Source organism: Furipterus horrens, unplaced genomic scaffold (assembly GCF_987537825.1).
Source record: "Furipterus horrens unplaced genomic scaffold, mFurHor1.1.pri manual_scaffold_9, whole genome shotgun sequence".
In the NCBI taxonomy this organism is placed as follows: Eukaryota; Metazoa; Chordata; class Mammalia; order Chiroptera; family Furipteridae; genus Furipterus; species Furipterus horrens.
Window position 1 is genome coordinate 78824279 of NW_028327179.1, and position 20713 is coordinate 78844991.

A 20713-nucleotide genomic window follows, 5' to 3' on the forward strand; every position below is an offset into this window, starting at 1 on the left:
TGCCAGAAGGGCTATTGTTTCCTCTCAGGCTGATGCAACTTGGAGGGAAGTGGTCTGCTTGCAGTATGGGGAATGAGACAGCATTTGGACCCAATCAGCTTCTCCCTCAGTTCTCTGCCCCACACTCTCCTTAAGCATCTCTAGTTCACTCTGTCCTCCCTCTGCTGGGTCCCATGGTGAGTGGGTGCCAATGTATTTTCATATAAGATCCCTTTAAGAGCTTTGTCTCCAGCTGTTTTTCTCAGGACAGCAAAAAAAAAAAAATCCTGTCTTTTCACAACTGGTTGCTATTTTACTTTCTACTCTGTTGCTATAGGCTGGGAAGCCTAGATTGGGGTTTAGATCCCACCCTTCTCTGGGGGAACCCCCAAATGCTGATATGTTTCTCCATTCCCTTTAGCTGCTGCCGATGTGAGCCCAACTAGCCCTCTTGCATCTCCACACTTACTACCAGTATCATTGTGATGAAGTGGTCTTTTATGTCTCTCTGTGGTAATAAGGCCTCTCTCCAACTAGTGCTCAGTGGTTATTCTAGATGCTTTCTCCATAATTAAGTTGTAATTCCAGATTGGTCCTAGGAGGAAGTTAGTGTAGTTTCCACTACTCTGCCATCTTGAGTTTCAAGTTATGCTTCTTAATCTGTGAACCATTTCCACATTTCTTCGCCTTCCCCCTCCCAGCTGATAACCCTCCAAGTCATCTCCACATCTATGATTCTATTCCTATTCTTGTTTGCTTAGTTTGTTTTTTTGTTTTTATTTTTTAGATTCCATTGTTGATAGTTGTGAGTTTGTTGTAATTTTAATATTCAGAGTTTTGATCTTTTTCTTAAATAAGTACTTTAACATTTCATTTAATAATGGCTTGGTGATGATGAGCTCCTTTAGCTTTACCTTGTCGGAGAAGCATTTATTTTCCCTTCCATTCTAAATGATAGCTTTGATGGATAGAGTAATCTTGGTTGTAGGTTCTTGCTTCTCATCACTTTGAATATTTCTTGCCAGTCCTTTCTTGCCTGCAAAGTCTCTTATGAGAAATATTCTGATAATCTTATAGGCATCCCTTTTTATGTAACTCTACTCTTAGTGCTTTTAAGAGTCTCTATCTTAAGCCTTTGGCATTTTAATTATGATATGTCTTGTTGTGTTCCTCTTTGGGTCTAGCTTGTTTGGGAATCTCTGTGCTTCCTTGACTTGTGTGTCTATTTCCTCAGACAAATTAGGGAAGTTTTTCTTCATATTTTCACATAATTTTTCAATTTCTTGCCTTTCCTTTTCTCCTTCTGGCATCCTTCTGATTTGGATTTGGCATATTTAAAAGTGTCCCAGATGTTCCCAAGTCTCTCCTAATTTTTTTTCACTTCCTGTTTCTTCCATCTGTACTGGTTGACTGTTTATTTCTTTCTTATGCTCCAAATCATTGATTTTAACACTGGTTTCCTTCCTTTCACAACTGATTTTGTGTGGATTTTTCTTCATTTCACTTAGTATTACCTTCATTTCTTTCCTGTCATGCTCTAGTGTTTTCTGTCAAGTCTGTGAACATCCTTATCACCAGCATTTTGAACTGTGCATCTGTTAGGTTGGCTATCTCCTCATTGCTCTGTTCTCCCACTGGAACCTTGATCTACTCCCTCTTTTGGGCCATACTTTTATGTCTTCTCAACTTGACAGCCTCTTGTGTTTTCCTCTGTATCTTGGGTAGGACTGTTGCATATGTTATGTATCAAGGGGTAGAACCTTAGTTGTTTTTAAGGGTGGGGCAACCTGTGTCCCCATGCTTGGTGCTGTAATTGGGGAAGGGTTCTGAAAGGGAACAATGCTGCCTGCTGAGCACTCACACCTTTTCCACTAAACACATGGACTCTTATGGGAGATCAGCAGCTCCCTCCACTGCCCCAACCCTCACTTGTTTTCACAGTCAGAAGCAATGTGGCTTTATTTTACCCCAGCAGCAGAACCGTGAGCTGCCTGGTCTGGGGCTGTGATAGTTCCTCAGATTTTTGTCCATGACATTTTAAAATATGTGACTGCGCTTTCCACAGGTTGGCTCCAGCCACTGCACTGCCACCACCACTGCTGTTGTTGTGGGTACCACTGCTGCTGATGCCACTGCAATTGTCTCCATTCTGGTTCTGCTGGCACCACCGTCAGTGTTGCCACCACCACCACCACCAGCATTGCTGCCCTGGTGCTGCCACTGCTGCCAGTACACCTCCCTAGTTTCTCTCCACCCCAGCTCGACCCCTTCTACCTGTCTGGATGAGTATTTCTTAATTTCTTATTTGGACTTGTCTTCTGTTTGATTTTCTGGAATTTTGATTGATTTATATATTTTTTATGTAGATATATTCCTTCTTAGTTGTGGAGGAAGATGCAGCATGTCTACCTATACCTCCATCTTGGCCAGAAGTCAAAATTCACCAGTTTTAAGGGCTTAATTCAGTAATTTTGGTAAATATGTCCTTTCAGGTATAGTTGTTCATCAGGTTTATGGTCTATGGGCAAAAGTAAACTTTAGATTAAAAGTAAAATTTATATATATGTAAATATATATAATATATATCGTCGTCGGCAGCCGTCCGTCTCGAGAGACGATAGTGTAGCTTCTTAAGAGTCTATCTGCACCGCCGAGAATGGCTGTGCAGTCTGACTCGGGAGTGACACGGTATCTGTCTCCTCCCGTGTTGAATCGACATCTTGCAATGACGCTGGAGTGTCCTCTCCAGTGAAGCTGAAGCTACAGAGCCTGGGCAGGGTGATATGGAGGGTCTGCTGTTGCCCAAGCAGCAGACCCCACCTCTCTTCGCAGCTGAAGGGTCCAAGGGAAAGACGGAGTCAATACAGCTTGGTTTCAGGTGCGCCGCAGGAGTTGCTGGTGTTGACTACAATGTCCAACCGCCTTAGGGACTCCGGCTCCGGATTTTCTGTCGGGGTTTACTCCCTTAGCCTTTCCCCTGAAGAGGTATGCCGCAAGGCAGCGGAGGTTTTTTGGAGTCAGAGTTTTCCTTCTCTGATGTGCCCTGACTGGAAGATCGAATTTATATATATATATAGAATCCCTCCCCCCCAAAAAAAGTTAATTATCTTCTGGAGGGAGGGTTCCTTGTAGTACAGGCTTCCCCCACTATGTGAGTATTATAAAAACCCATCTGTATCAGTGTACCAACTGATCAGTTAGTATCAGTTGTGAGAGGCTGCATTTGGCTTCAGTGAATTTTTTTTTTAAGACTTTCAGCACATATGCACATTTCACAATGGGTGATTTACAAGCACAACCTGTCCACACTGTGCTGAGTATTCAGCAGTTTTTGACCAAAAATGGTATCACCTCCATACCCCACCCTTCCTATTCACCTGATCTTTCCCAGAGTGACATTTTTGTTTCCGCAATGAAAAAAGTCCTCAAAGAGAAATGTTTTATCAATGTGGAAGAGATGAAACAAAAAATGGCACAAACACTGAAAGACATCAAAATTGACAAGTTCAAAACCTGTTTTTGAGCAGAGGAAAACAAAATCTCGATAGCTATATGGCATCAAATGGAGAATACTTTGAAGGTGACTGAAGTTTAAACATGTAAGAATAAATACACAATTTTTTATAAATAAATTCCATTTTGTGGGGTCCTCCCTCATAGAACAGCCCATAGTTCAGCAGTAGAGTACTACAGTAGTAAAGTTTTATTCAGATTAATCCACTTTCCCTCTTATTTATTAAGATTTGTATTAAAAGTATAAGTATTTTATTGAAATAACAAATATTCACATTAACCTAAGTTGTTTTCAAATTTTAACCTTCATCACTATCACCCTGGCTTAGAAAACCAGACTGGTGGATCCTATTTCCTGAGTTTTCCATCTACCATTTCCCAGCTGAGGTTAATGTAGCTAATCTTAGGACCATAACTTGAGAGCTAATCTATTAGAAACATGATTGTTTTTCAGCCATTTAGTAATGTGTCAAAATGTATTTCTGATATCTTTATTTTAAAAAGCTTTAATAGGCTACCTGTCATTTAAAAGTCTGAAATAAATAACAAATTACTAGATTAAAATAATGACAGATAGTATGTGACTATAATTCTGTAAAAGAAATAAAAAAGAAAACCTTGCCAACCTTCAGAATCGTCTACAGCACTTAGAATAATAATTCCATTTAGATAATTTCTCAATAAGAATGCCTTAGTTTCAGAAATAGAAGCAGTAACATCCAAAGGGAACTCAGAATACTAAATATCTACTACACTGTTTGTACAACACTTTGGAAGGAAGCTGTTCTCCTTTAAGAAGCCCCTGAGGATACATTTTTTGTTATTGTTGATTCTCTTCCTGCTTATTAATATCCACATGTGTATATTTAATATTTTTTCTGTCAATTTTTATGAAAAAATCAAATCTTATATCTTTTTACACAATTTTTTAACTTTTAACTTTTTTTAGAGTATGTACTAGATTAACTGATCAGAGAACCTTTCATTCTAGTACACTTGAAATAGATATCTCTAGTTAACTGAAGAAGAATTTAATTTGGGGAGTATTTTTCATAACCAGAAATTAATTAAAGCTGAAGTTCAGTTTTAGTTACATAGAAATTATTTGGAATAAAATTGATAAAATGATGCCAAAAGCATTGCTATAGAAAAGGGACTATTATTTAAGAAACTCTTATTCTCTTTCACTTTGTATAAGAGCAAACTCTTCATCCTAGTCATAGTAATAAGTCTCTCCTTTATGAGGTTGTCCTACTGCACTTTCTATTCTTCAGTAACATTGTTGACATGATGATTCACAAATTCAAATAAATCTCCCCTTATCTTGGCAGAATATTAAATGCACCTTCACTTTCCTCTGACATATCAATATTCTGCTTTTTCCACTCTTCACTTAAAATAATATGCCCACTATTGAAGGATTATTTCTGGTTCTAAATGCTCCAAGAAATATGCCTTGATAATTTCTAATAACATGTTTCTTTCTCATCTTTCTAACTCTTTAGAGATATCTTTACAAATATTTTAAAATATGTTTTCTATGTTTTTATTTTCTTAAAGAATTTCTCATTAATTCTTATGTGTCCATGTTACCATCAACAAGATAATTAACTTCTTAATAAAGTCAGGTGTTATGTCATATGCAGTAGCTGTGTCCACTATAGTTCTTAGCAACTACCAAAATTAACAGTCATTACAAAAACTCATATTAAATTCACTTAGCAATTAGCCTCATTTGACTGGGAAAATTAAAATACAATTCTTTATAATAAAAGTACCCCTCTATGTATTGAAAAGGAAAAAAAGAAAACAGATTTAAGTAATAACCTTTCCTTTGGTGATTCACACTTGATCAATGTGGACACTTGAATTTTGGCAGTTCAGTTTTATGCAGGTAAGCAGGAGCAATCATATTACATCTCAGAAAATTATATTTAGATACTCATACTCCAAGTGGGAGCTCATAAATTGATCTTGAAACAAAATGTCAGTGCTAAAGTTATTATATTTAACCATGTACAAGATGATAAGAGAAAAATATTTCTTCACAGAAACTTACTGGATTGAAAACTTTGAAGACTAGCTTTGGCCTGAAAGAGCTATGAAAAAAATAGCTATTTAATTATTTGTATGTCTTGTATTCCTCATAGAACCTACTATACTTTAATAAGGACTTAAACATTTTATTGCATAGATTTATTAATTTTCCAAAGGGATAAAATATTTTTGATTTTCTGGAGAGACTTAGGCTTAAAAAGTTCATGTAAATTTTTACACAGAGATGTTTTCAGACATTTTTTCTTTCTTTTTTATTATTATTATTTTTATTGATTATGCTTGTTACAGTTGTCCCAATTTCTTTTTTCTCTGCTCCCCTTCACCCTGTGACCTCCTCTTTTCAGTCCCCCCCCCTTAGCCCATGCCCATTGGTTGTGCATATAGTTCTTCTCAACATTTCCTGTCTACTCCATTCCCTCCTACTATGCTTCTTAATTCCTGCATCATCTCCCTCCCTTTTCCCCCTTCCCCCTCCCCACTGACCTCCCTCCAATATGTTCCCCTTACCTATAATTCTTTTTCCACTCTCGTTGCCTACTTAGTTTGTCTTTGTTTCAATTCCCTAGCTTCTGTTGTTGGTTGTTCTGATACAGTTTTCATTTTAATGTTTGTAGTTTTGATCCTCCTTCTTCTAAACAAGTCCCTTTACCAGTTCATATAACAGTGGTTTGGATCTAATGAACTCCTTCAAATTTATGTTGTCCTGGAAGCACTTTCTCTGTCCTTCTATTCTGAATGATAGCTTCGCTGCATAGAGTAATCGTGGTTGTAGGTTTTTGATTTTCATTACCTTGAATATTTCTTGCCAGTCCCTTCTTGCCTGTAAAGTCTCCTTTGAGAAATCAGCTGATAGTCTAATTGGGACCCCTTTGTACATAATTCTCTTCTTCTCTCTTGCTGCTTTTAAGATTCTCTCTTTATCTTTAATTTTTGACATTTTGATTGTAATGTGTCTTGGTGTGGTCCTCCCTGGGTCCAGCCTATCCGGAACTCTCTGTGCTTCCTGGATCTGTAAGTCTATTTCCTTCCTCAAGTTAGGGAAGTTCTGCTTCATTATTTTTTCACATAATTTTTTAATTTCTAGTTCTTCTTCTTCACCCTCTGGCAACCCTATAATTTGAATGTTTGTTCACTTACAGCTGTCCCAGAGATATCTGAGCCTCTCCTCATATTCCTCACTTTTCATTTCCTCTTTCTGCACTGATTGACTGTTTGTTCCTTCCCTATGTTCTGATTTGTTGATTTGATCCCTGGTTTTCCTTTCCTCATCACTTGTCTCATATGTATTTTTGTTCATTTCATCAGGACTACCCTTCATTCCTCCCCTGTCTTGATTAAGTACCACTGTTAGGTTTGTAAACTGCCTTAGGACTATAGCTCTGAACTGAGCCTCAGAAAGATTTTCTATTGGTTCATCGGTTAAGTCCCATATTTGCTTTTTGGTTAGCTGCATAATTGGTATTTCAATCATTAATTCTGCCATTCTGACCATTTCTTTTTACCTTTGCTTCCTGAGTGGGGCACTGTTACATCTCCTACGCAATATTGGGAAGAGCCCCATGTACTCGTTACAACCCAGCAACCCTTCTCACCACACTGTGCTGCTTTGTGTGGGGGTAGAGGTCCAAGATGGATTCCTGCCATTACTCTCGACTGAGAGACCAGGAGCCTCCTCCTCCATCCCCACGCCCTCTGGACCTCACAGTCCGAGACAATGGGGGTCTGCCTTCCTCGGCATTGGAATCGCAAGCTGATGGGCCTGGTCTGCAGCCAGGGTTGGTTCCTGGGTGCTTCTCTCTCCCCCTTAAATACAGGTGTCTGTGCTTACTGGGTCCCACTCCTCATTGCTGCAGCTGCCACCTCCAGCACAGCTTGATCTTTCAGCCACAGCTTCGTCCCTCCTACCCATCTTGATGAGCACCACTTATAACTTCATGTGTTGGACTTCCATGTAACTTTATTTTCTGGAACTTCTGGTTACTTCTGGATTTATGGTAGTTGTAGTCCTTCTTAGTTGTGGAGAGAGACAGAGTGTGTGGGTCTAGACTTTCTTGGCTGGAAGTCCATTTTCAGACATTTTAAATGAAATGATATGATATACTTATTCAACGTCTTTTACTATATATGTACATATATACAAGGGAGGGCCCCCAAAAAAACTGGAATTGCCTTCTGGAGGGTGTGCTCCTTGTAGTGCAGGCTTCCCCTGCTAGGTGAGTGTTCTAGGAACCTATTTGTATCAATGTACCAGCTGATGTTGTGAGAAGCTGCTTTCAGCTTCAGTGAATTTTTTTGAAGACTCTTTTAGTGTGTTTGCCCTTTTCATGATGGGTGATTTACGAATGCCCCTGCCAAGACCACGCTGAGTGTTCAGCAGTTTTTGACCAAAAACAGCTTGACCCCCTCTGCCCCACCCTCCCTATTCATCCAGTCACAGTTCTAGTGACTTTTTGTTTATTTTTTTCCCCTGGATGAGAAAAGTCTTCAAAGGAAAACATTTTGCCAATGAGAAAGAACTGAAACAAAAAATGGCAGAAGCACAAAAAGGCATCAAAATAAATTATTTCAGAAACTGTTTTGAGCTGTGAAAATAATGTCTTGATAGGTGTATTACATCAAATGAAGAGCAGTTTGAAGGTAACTGAAGTTTAAACATGTAAGAATAAGTACACAATTTTTATAAATAAATTCTGGGTTTCTTGGTGTCTCCTTTTGTATATGTATCTATTGAATTATAATTATTATGAATAAATACATATTATATATAAAATATATAGTGATAATGTATATATCATTTTTACATATATGTACTGAATATTTATTTAATATTTAAACTTATCTCACCTACTGTGTGGGGTTCTTTTTTAGGTTCAGTGCCTTAGGCCTTTGCACTGCTTTTTAAATCTGTCACATGTATACATGTGTTGTTTCTTCATTTCTTTTTAAATTTTTGTTTATTTATTTAATTTGTTCCACTTATTTATGGATTCACTGGTTGTTTCTTGTATGTGCCCTGACCAGGGATTGAACCCACAACCTTAGCATATCAGGATAATGATCTAACCACTGAGCACCCAACCATGACCTTGTGGTGTTTCTTCATACATAGACTTAAGGGATCCTCTTCTCTGGTATCTATGGCACCAAGGTTTCCCAGACTTGTTTCTCTATGTCCTCCAGCAAAAAACAAATCTTTCTGGTTTTATGGTTTTAATTTCCCTACTGCTTCATGTTTTGGCTCACTTTCTGAGAAAATTAATTTAAAAGATACAAGAAGCACATTGTAGCAATTATTGATCTAAATTTTGATTCACCTCAGTAACCTGCCTCTTTATGTTTACACAATAGATTTCTCAGGAAATTAATTATTTTATAAAATAAAATAAATTTTTAAATTTTATCCACACACTTTTAGCTATTACAATCAGGAGAATATATTAAAATAGAACAATACTATCATTCCAAATCAGAAATGCAGCATTCATCTTTAAAACCATATCAGTACATTTAGTTTTATTATATATCTTTAGAATTTACATAGCTAGATCAAGTGTATAACTTTGAACTTCTTGTCCTCAAAGAATATTATTACATCATTTTAAACTTTCCTCAACACTTTATAGAAATTCTGTTTTCCTACATTTTCACCAGTGCTGAATATTAGAAAATTTTATTATTTCTCTCAGTTTAAGAGAAGGAAACCAGTAGCCTATTATTGCTTCACATTTTATTTCTTAATGTGATATTTTTGGTCATCTGTTTGTATTACTGTTTGTTAAACTGTCTGATCATGACAATTTGTTATTTATATTTTGTGTGAATCCCTGAAGCAGAGAGTTTATTTGGAAATATCTCTCAATCCATGGGGGAAATATCTTAATGCTGTGCATAAGTCCTTTCATGTTTTATTTTTTATTACTCTATTTTATTATTATTTTTCTCCCTTGATCTATGCTGTTAACTCCTTGTTTTATTCTTCAAGGATCCCACTGCAGTATTTGGTAAATGAAGTTAATTATGAATATTTTATTAAATATAAATATATAATCCAGTTTTGGTTAACATTTATTTACATTTATGTAAGAAGAATTGTGTTAAGTTTTTGTTGATTTTCTAAAGTTTTGAGGCAACATAATTTTAAAATAGATTTGTGATGCTCTATATACCATTAGTTTGTGTCTGATTGCTACATTGTATTGCACTGTCTCACCATATTTTACTAATGGAATAAGTTAGTAATGGACACCTAAGTTATCTCACTTCCAGATAACAATATGCTTGTGCGTTTTATTTAACTACTAACAAATTGTTTTTTTGAATGACTTTAATTATGTATGTTGGTATAATAATGTAATTTTATTAATTTACTTGATTATGTTTTCCTTCACCCATGACAATGTAAGTCTCCTGAGAATAAAATAATTTTTTAGTTTTGTTTATCTTTCTTTCCATAGCACTAACCCCATAACATTAGAGATAGAAATTTCAAGATTCACTTTTAAGAATACATTTATTTTAATCTAAAGAACAACAGTAACACCAAAGGCTGGCAAGTAAAAGAAACCTAATAGACAAAAAAAAATAAAATAAAATAAAATGTATTAGAATAAAAGCATAAGAAATTTCTCTAATAGTATTCACTATGGAATTCCTTAATGTAAGTTTTCATTAACTTAATAAAGTGTTAAAAATACATAATTAACTTTTTGGTAGAGTGTTTGGAGACTGGAGAAACAATAAGAAATTGGTATAGAAATTTAGTGAGCTATAAAGATAAAGTGTTGACCTATAAGTTAACAGACAAAATAATTTTATTTATTAGGAATAGTTTACTCATTAATTACAAGTACATCTAGAATATACTATGAGATGTCTTTACATTTTATGACATTACCAAGACCAACTCATTCTCTGAATTCAAGAACATCTATGGGTTATTATGAAGAGATGCCATCAATAGTGCCAACTGCTGACATCAATGTGGTTGATCTGAATGAGCACAGATATTTGGGATTGATCTTTGCTTTCACTTGTAAGGAGAAGTTTACTTTGGAGGTTGTTTCAAAATAGATACACTTTTAAGTATAAATGTAAATAATGATTTTAATTTTATGTATTATACAGAATATCTTTCTCTATTACCTGATAAGTTGTCATAATCTAAGGAAGACCCTGAACAAAACCAATTGTAGCATAGGAAACAAAGACAGCAGTTTCTTAGCTCAGTTTTTGCTTAACAGGGAATTCATTTTTAGAAAGGTAATAGTTTTAAGAAAATTGTTTCAACAGAAACTCTTCATTAGTAAGAAATGTGGTGAAGGGCACGCGGTGGCGCGAAAACACCTCAGCCTGGGGACAATAGGCGCCAATCCTGGGGAAAGCTCTTGGGCCGCCCATGAGTGCGGGGACGCGCACAGGGACACCTCGGCGCGAATGCAGAACCACCGCGGCCCGCAACAACAGGCGCCAATCCCGGGGAAAGCTCTCGGGTGCCCGCGAGTGCAGGAACTCGCGCAGGGACACCTTGGCGCGAATGCGGAACCACCGCGGCCCGCAACAACAGGCGCCAATTCCAGGGAAAGCGCTCGGGCCATCCGCATGGGTAGGCTCTTGGGCCACCCACGCGGGCAGGGACACGCAAACGCGAAACCACTGCGGCCAGGCAACAATAGGCTCCAACCACGGGACAAACTCTCGGGCTGCCCGAGCGCGCAGGGGCTCGCGCCCAAGGGCACCTCAACTGGCTCCAGCGGGCAGCAAGGGAGCGCGCCGTGCTGGCAACCGCGGGCGCGCACCATAGCGGCAACCGGGGGCGCACACCAGTCCTGCAAAACACAAGAACCTCTGACCTGCCACACTAGACCAGCTGCGGACCCAGAAAAAGAAGGCAACACACCAAGGCTAAAACGGAGTAAAAGCATCGCTTTTTTTTTTTACAATTTTTTTTTACAATTTTTTTATCCCTTGTTCTTTCTTTCTTCTTAAGTATTTCTTTTCTGTCCTTCTTTCTTTATTCTTTTCTTGGGGTCTTTTTGGGGGGTCTTTGGGGGGTATATATTTTTTTTTCAATTTTTTTTCTCTGTTTTTTCTTTCTTTCTTCTTTCTTCTTTCTTTTCTAACACTCTTTGTTCCTTTCTTTCTTCCCTTTTGGGGTTTTTTTTGGGGGGGGTTTGTGGTAAATTTTTATTTTCTTCTCTTTCTTTCTTCTTTTCTTTCTTCTATTTTCTTGGGGTTTTTGGGGGGCGTGTTTTTCCTTCTCCTCTTCTAAAAATAACAAACTTTATCTCTAACGTGTTGCATATAACCTCTCCTTCTCATCCTTTCTCTTTAATCGTTGTTTATTCGTTTGTGTGTCTAGTTTAGCCCCCCTATCGTCGGCAGCCGTCTGTCTCGAGAGATGATGGTGTAGCTTCTTAAGAGTCTATCTGCATGGCCGAGAATGGCTGTGCAGTCCGACTCGGGAGTGACACGGTATCTGTCTCCTCCCGTGTTGAATCGACATCTTGCAATGACGCTGGAGTGTCCTCTCCAGTGAAGCTGAAGCTACAGAGCCTGGGCAGGGTGATATGGAGGGTCTGCTGTTGCCCATTCAGCAGACCCCCCCTCTCTTCGCAGCTGAAGGGTCCAAGGGAAAGACGGAGTCAATACAGCTTGGCTTCAGGTGCACCGCAGGAGTTGCCGGTGTTGACTACAACGTCCAACCGCCTTAGGGACTCCGGCTCCGGATTTTCTGTCGGGGTTTACTCCCTTAGCCTTTCCCCTGAAGAGGTATGCCGCAAAGCAGTGGAGGTTTTTTGGAGTCAGAGTTTTCCTTCTCTGATGTGCCCTGACTGGAAGATCGAACCAGCGACACTTAGCTTGCAGGCCGACGCTCAATCCATTGAGCCAAACCATAATTACTATATAAACCCAAATACAACACAATCCCACTTTCTTACTATATTATGTATTTTTCTATCCTTTTCTTCTATTTTTATTAACATACAATGTAAATATTACTTACTGGCTTGCACAGTCTCAACTATTATTAATCTATCACCCCCTCTATCAAAAATTATGTTTTTCCTCCCCCAAAACAACTCTTATCTATTCTTCTTATACTATAAAAGCTCTAATCTCTTTACATTTATATTAATATGGGCTAGTTGGCTAACGATAGCAGGATAGAGTGGGGGATACTTTTTGAGCGTGTGGGTCTCCTGCCTGGGCTGTGTGTTTATGTCTTTAACAGCATATCCACAAAAGAACTCAAGACAAAGCGGATAGACTGACTCTCAACCAACTAGCCAGAAGGAAGATCCTATCAAAGAACATCTGAAATATAACCGAACAGCATAAACAAACGACATAAAGGGTAACTCAAGAACATCAGGCTCAGGATATCAAAGAGACTGCACCACTGAAACTCCCAGATCTCCGATAAAGAATCTCATACCACAAAGAAGGGAAGTCAAAGCAGACCATCACCCCCCCAAAAAAACAAATAAATGAATAAAAACAAACAAAAAGAATCCAACATGATAAGATGCAAAAATAACCACTCAATGAAAAGAAAAGAGGAATCCTCAGAAAGAGAGATAGATGAAATAGACATAGCTAAAATGTCAGACATGGAATTCAAAACAATGGTGGTAAAGAAGCTCAATATACTAGACATCCTTAAAAACAACTATGACAACCTCCAAGGAAGTTACCAGCAGCTCCAAGAAAATTACAGGGAACTTGCAGAGAACTATACCAGCATAAAAAAAGACATAGAAACTATTAACAAAAACCAGGAAGAATTGAAGAATTCAATCTCTGAACTGAAAAACACAGTAGAATCAGTCAAAAGCAGACTAAATGAAGCAGAGGATCGGATTAGTGAGTTAGAAGATAGTGTAGAGAAAAACTCCCAGACAATACAGCAAAATGAAAAACGATTGAAAAAATATGAACAAGATGTAAGGGAATTACAGGATAGCATTAGGAAAAATAATTTAAGGATCATCGGAATACGAGAGGAAGAAGAAAAGGAGCATGGAATTGAAAATCTGATAGGAGAAATAGTGACAGAAAATTTTCCGAACCTAATGAGAGAAAAAGCTATGCAAGTCCAAGAAGCACTGAGAGTTCCAATCAAGAGGAACCCCCAAAAACCCACTCCAAGGCACATCATAGTTAAAATGGCAACATTCCAAGACAAAGAGAGAATCCTGAAAGCAGCAAGAGAAAAATAGCAAATAACATACAAGGGAGCTCCGATAAGGCTATCAGCTGATTTCTCAACAGAAACATTACAAGTCAGAAGGGAATGGTCAAAAATATTTCAAGCAATGAAAAACAAAGGCATACAACCAAGAATACTCTACCCAGCAAGGCTCTCATTCAAAATAGAAGGTGAAATAAGGAGTTTCTCAGACAAAAGAAGACTGAAAGAATACATCTCCACCAAACCAGCATTGCAAGAGATGCTAAAGGGAGTGTTCTAAGAAAAAAGAAGAAAAGAACAAGAGAGGAGAGGAACAGAGGTACAAAGGGCAATAAATAAATACACGACAATAATAACCTTAAATGTAAATGGATTAAATGCTCCAATTAAAAGACATAGGGTAATGGAATGGATAAGAAAACAGGACCCACATATTTGCTGTCTACAAGAAACACACCTCAAAACAAAAGATTTACACAGACTGAAAGTAAAGGGATATGAAAAAATATTCCAAGCAAACGGATGGGAAAAAAAAGCCGGGGTAGCTGTCCTCATATCAGACAAAGTGGATTTCAAAGCAAGGACAATAAAAAGACACAACGAAGGACATTTCATAATACTAAAGGAACAATCCATCAAGAAGATATGACTTTGATAAACATATATGCACCCAACATAGGAGCACCCAAATACATAAAGAAAATACTAGAAGACCACAAAAAGGATATCAACAACAACACACTCATAGTAGGGGACTTCAACACTCCATTATCAACAATAGACAGATCATCCAAGCAAAGAAACACCAAGGATATACAGGCATTGAAAAACACACTAAACTACATGGATCTGATATATATAGAACTTTTCACCCAAAAGAAGCAAAATATACATTCTTTTCAAGTGCACATGGGACATTTTCAAAGATAGACCACATGATAGGTCACAAAACAAGCCTCAACAAATTCAAGAAAATTGAAATCATATCAAGCATCTTTTCAGATCACAATGCCTTGAAACTAGAAATCAACCTCAGAGAAAAAAATCAAAGACACCCAAACTCATGGAGATTGAATAACATGCTATTAAATGATGAATGGGTTAACAATGACATCAAAGAAGAAATCAAGAAATTTCTAGAAACTAATGATAATGAGCACACAACAACCCAAAACCTGTGGGACACAGCAAAAGCAGTCCTGAGAGGGAAGTTTATAGCAATACAGGCATATCTGAAAAGGCTAGAAGAATCTCAAATAAAAAACCTAACCACAATGCTACAAGAACTAGAACAACAACAACAAACAAAGCCTAGGGCAAGAAGAAGGAATGAAATCATCAAGATCAGAGCAGAACTAAATGACATAGAGACTAAACAAACAATCCAAAAGATCAACAAAATTAGGAGCTGGTTCTTTGAAAAAATCAACAAAATCGACAAGCCTCTAGCCAGTCTAATCAAGAAAAAAAGAGAGAAGACACAAATAAACAAAATCAGAAATGAAAGAGGAGAAATCACGACTGATACCTCAGAAATACAAATGATAGTTAGAAATTACTTCAGACAACTGTATGACAAGAAATTTGACAATCTAGAAGAGATGGACAAATTTCTAGAAACATACAACCTTCCAAAACTGAATCAAGAAGAAGTAGAAAGTCTCAACAGACCAATAACAAAGAAGGAAATTGAAACAGTAATCCAAAATCTCCCGGCACACAAAAGCCCTGGACCGGATGGCTTCACAGGCGAATTCTACAAAACATTTAGGGAAGAACTAACTCCTATCCTCCTCAAACTGTTCCAAAAAATCCAAGAAGAGGGGAAAATCCCAAACTCTTTCTATGAAGCCAGTATTATCCTAATCCCCAAACCAGGTCAAGACACAACAAAGAAAGAAAACTACAGGCCAATATCACTGATGAACATCGACGCTAAAATCCTCAATAAAATATTGGCAAACAGGATCCAGCAATACATCAAAAAGATCATACATCATGATCAAGTGGGCTTCATTCCAGGGATGCAAGGATGGTTTAATATTCGCAAATCAATAAATATAATACATCACCTAAACAGAATGAAAGACAAAAAACACATGATCATTTCAATAGATGCTGAAAAAGCATTTGATAAAGTACAACACCCATTTATGATGAAAACACTCAGCAAAATGGGAATAAAGGGAGCATATCTTAACATAATTAAGGCTATATATGAGAAGCCTGAGGCCAACATCATACTCAATGGACAAAAACTGAAAGCATTCCCCCTGAACTCAGGAACTAGACAAGGCTGTCCACTCTCTCCACTCCTTTTCAACATAGTGTTGGAAGTCTTAGCCACAGCAATCAGACAAGAAAAAGAAATAAAAGGCATCCAAATTGGGAAAGAGGAAGTAAAACTTTCATTATATGCAGATGACATGATAGTATACCTAGAAAATCCTATAAACTCCACCAAAAGACTACTCGATATAATAAGTAAATTTGGCAAAATCGCAGGGTACAAAATAAATATACAGAAATCTAAGGCATTTCTGTACACCAACAATAAAACAGCAGAGACAGAGACAAAAAAGAAAATACCATTTACTATAGCAACAAGAAAAATAAAGTACCTAGGAGTAAACTTAACCAAAGAGATAAAAGACCTGTACTCTGAAAATCACATAACATTGAAGAAAGAAATTAAGGAAGAAACAAATAAATGGAAGCAAATACCATGTTCTTGGATGGGAAGAATCAACATCATCAAAATGGCCATACTACCCAAAGCAATTTACAGATTCAACGCAATCCCTATTAAAATACCAATGACATATTTCACAGACCTAGAACAAATACTCCATAAATTCATATGGAACCAAAAAAGACCCCGAATAGCAAAAGCAATCTTGAGACAGAAGAACACAGCAGGAGGAATCACGATACCAGACATCAAACAATACTACAAAACCACTGTGATCAAAATAGTCTGGTACTGGCATAAGAACAGACATATAGATCAGTGGAACAGAATAGAGAGTCCAGAAATAAACCCAGGCCTCTATGGTAAACTAATATTTGATAAAGGAGGAAAGAACATAAAATGGAGTGAGAAGAGCCTCTTTAACAAATGGTGCTGGGAGAACTTGATAGGGACCTGCAAAAAAATGAAACTAGACCACCAACTTACACCACACACGAGAATAAACTCAAGATGGATCAAAGACTTAAATGTAAGCCGTGACACCATAAAAGTCCTAGAGGAAAACATAGGCAAGAAAATATCAGATACCTCACGTAACAATCTCTTCACAGATACATCTGCTAAAGCAAGAGAAATAAAGGAAAAAATAAATAAATGGGATTACATCAAACTGAAGAGTTTCAGCTCAGCAAAAGAAAACATCAGCAAGATGAAAAGGAAACCAACCATATGGGAAAACATATTTGCCAATGACATCACAAACAGGGGACTGATTTCCAAAATATATAAATAGCTGATACGACTCAACATCAAGAAAACAAACAACGCAATTAAAAAATGGGCAAAGGACCTGAACAAACACTTCTCCGAAGAGGACATACAGAAGGTCCATAGACACATGAAAAAATGCTCAACATCATTAGCCATCAGGGGGATGCAAATAAAAACCACAATGAGATACCATTTTACACCAGTCAGAATGGCCATCATCAACAAATCAACAAGCAACAAGTGCTGGCGAGGATGTGGAGAAACGGGAACCCTACTGCACTGTTGGTGGGAATGCAGACTGGTGCAGCCACTATGGAGAACAGTATGGAATTACCTCAAAAGATTAAAAATGGAACTGCTTTTGAACCAGCGACTCCACTACTAGGATTATACCCGAAGAATCTTGAAACACCAATTCAAAAGATCTTATGCACTCCTATGTTCATTGCAGCACTGTTTACAATAGCTAAGTGCTGGAAACAGCCTAAGTGCCCATCTGTAGATGAGTGGATCAAAAAACTGTGGTACATTTACACAATGGAATACTATGTAGCAGAAAGAAAGAAGGAACTCCTCCCATTTGCAACAACATGGATGGAACTAGAGAGAATTATGCTTAGTGAAATAAGCCAGGCAAAGAAAGAAAAATACCATATGATATCACCTAATACAGGAAACTAAAGAACAACAGAAACAAAGGAACTAAATAGAACAAAGAGCAGAATAGCAGTCAATAGGGGGGAGGGGAGAGGGAGAGAAGGGGGATAAGTAAGGGAAGGGTTTAATTAAAGAGCCTTATAAAAGAGTCATGGACATGGACAACGGGGAGGGATATGATTGCGGGAGAGGGGGCGGGTTGGGTGGTGGAGAGAAATTAGGGGAAAAGGGGACAACTGTAATTGAAAAACCAAAATTAAAAAAAAAAAAAAAAAAAGAAATGTGGTTGCATTATATGGCATTATAGGTGGATCACAGGAGTTGGTTTTGTTTTCAAGTGTATGAGTTAATAGACATAGTATTACTGAGTTTATATAGCCATTCATTTATTGTTCTGATTGTAGATTGGAAATATTACATTCCACAAATAAAAACTTACCCTTAAATTACTGGTTACAGAGTATTACTATGAACTTCCATCCTCCTCTAATTGTAAATCATGTCAGCATTGAAAAATACTGCTGTCAAAGAAAATTTATGGATTCAGCATCCATAATTAATAGAATAATTGATACACATAAAGAATGCACTTATTAAAGTCAGTAGATGATTAGAGGTAGCAAACTTGACATTGAAACTTTATTTTAGACTACTATCATTTTATCTGGATTTTTACCTGTACAGTTTAATAACAGTTCTAGACATCTCTTAATCTATTACATTGCATAATGACATTTAAAAACTGGCTCTCATCAATAACAGCCAGGCTTTAGTAACTAAGGACTTCATTCCCTAAGAGAGTCTTAAAAATATAATACATATTGATCTTCAATTACCCTGATTTAAGCTCACAAAATATAGAATGTCTATGATATATGTGAATGAATGTATGTACAGATAGTCATGTTGATATATATGAATGTGTATGTAAGTATATTCATGTATGTAGACATTCTTTCTATGTGATATTTCTGTTGTTTATCAGCATATTTTCTTATTAGAAATTACCACACTTTATTGGCATAAGAACAGACATATAGTTCAGTGGAACAGAATAGAGAGCCCAGAAATAAACCCAGGCCTCTATGGTCAACTAATATTTGATAAAAGAGAAAGGAACATAAAATGGAGTGAAAAGAGCCTCTATAACAAGTGGTGCTGGGAGAACTGGACAGGGACGTGCAAAAAAGTGAAACTAAACCACCAACTTACACCACAAACAAGAATAAACTCAAGATGGATTAAAGACTTAAATGTAAGTCATGACACCATAAAAGTCCTAGAGAAAAACAGAGGCAGGAAAATTTCAGATATCCCATGTAACAATATCTTCAGGGATACATCTCCTAAGGCAAGAGAAATAAAGGAAAAAATAAACAAATGGGACCAGATCAAACTAAAGAGTTTCTTCTCAGTGAAAGAAAACATCAGCAAGATGAAAAGGAAACCAACCATATGGGAAAACATATTTGCCAATGATATCACAGACAGGGGACTGATCTCCAAAATATATAAAGACCTTATACAACTCAACATCAAGAAAACAAACAACCCAATTAAAAAATGGGCAAAGGACCTGAACAAACACTTCTCTGAAGAGGACATACAGAAGGTCCATAGGCACATGAAAAAATGCTCAACATCATTGGCCATCAGAGAGATGCAAGTAAAAACCACAATGAGATACCACTTTACACCTTTCAGAATGACCATCATCGACAAATCAACAAACAACAAATGCTGGCGAGGATGTTGAGAAACGGGAACCCTACTGCACTGTCGGTGGGAATGCAGACTGGTGCAGCCACTATGGAGAACAGTATGGAATTACCTCCAAAAACTAAAAATGGAACTGCCTTTTGAACCAGCGATTCCACTGCTAAGATTATACCCAAAAAATCCTAAAACCCTAATTCAAAAAAACGTATGTACCCCTATGTTCATAGCAGCCCTGTTTACAATAGCTAAGTGCTAGAAACAGTCTAAGTGCCCATCTGTAGATGAGTGGATCAAAAAACTGTGGTACATTTACACAATGGAATAGTATGTAGCAGAAAGAAAGAAGGAACTCCTGCTATTTGCGACAACATGGATAGAACTAAAGAGAATTATGGTTAGTGAAATAAGCCAGGCAAAGAAAGAAAAATACCATATGATATCACCTAACACAGGAAACTAAAGAACAACACAAACAAACGAACTAAATAGACAAAGACTAGAATAGTAGTCAGTAGGGGGGAGCGGGGAGGGAGAGAAGGGGGATAAGTAAGGGAAGGGTCTAATCAAGGAACGTGTATGAATGACTCATGGACATGGACAACGGGGAGGGATATGATTGTGGGAGAAGAGATGGGCTGGGTGGGCGGAGCAATGGGGGAAAAATGGAACAACTAATTGAAAAACAAAAAAATAAAAATATAATAAATAATAAAGAAATTACCACATTTTAATTCTTAGTTATGGATCAAGTTGAAATCTTTAGATCTTTAATGTTACATCTGTTAATGCCTTGTTTATTTGTTTTTTATTTTTTTGCAATGTAGATACTAAAATCAACAGGTACTTTCAGTTCAAGGTGACAGACAAGAGAAATATTTACTTTTTGTGTTTTTCTGAAACCATATCTAAATAAAATTACAGAAATCTCAAAATTAATACAGTATTCCCTCTCTATATTGTGGTTCACTTATTGTAGCCTCACTGTATCGTGGGATTTTTTAAAGTATTATATTTAATTATTTATTGCAGTTTTTTCACTATATCGCAGGATTTTTCGGTACTGTATACGTATGTTGTCAAAGTTACATAGGTTTAAGAGTGTAGAATATGTTTAAGTACATAAGTAGTGTTTA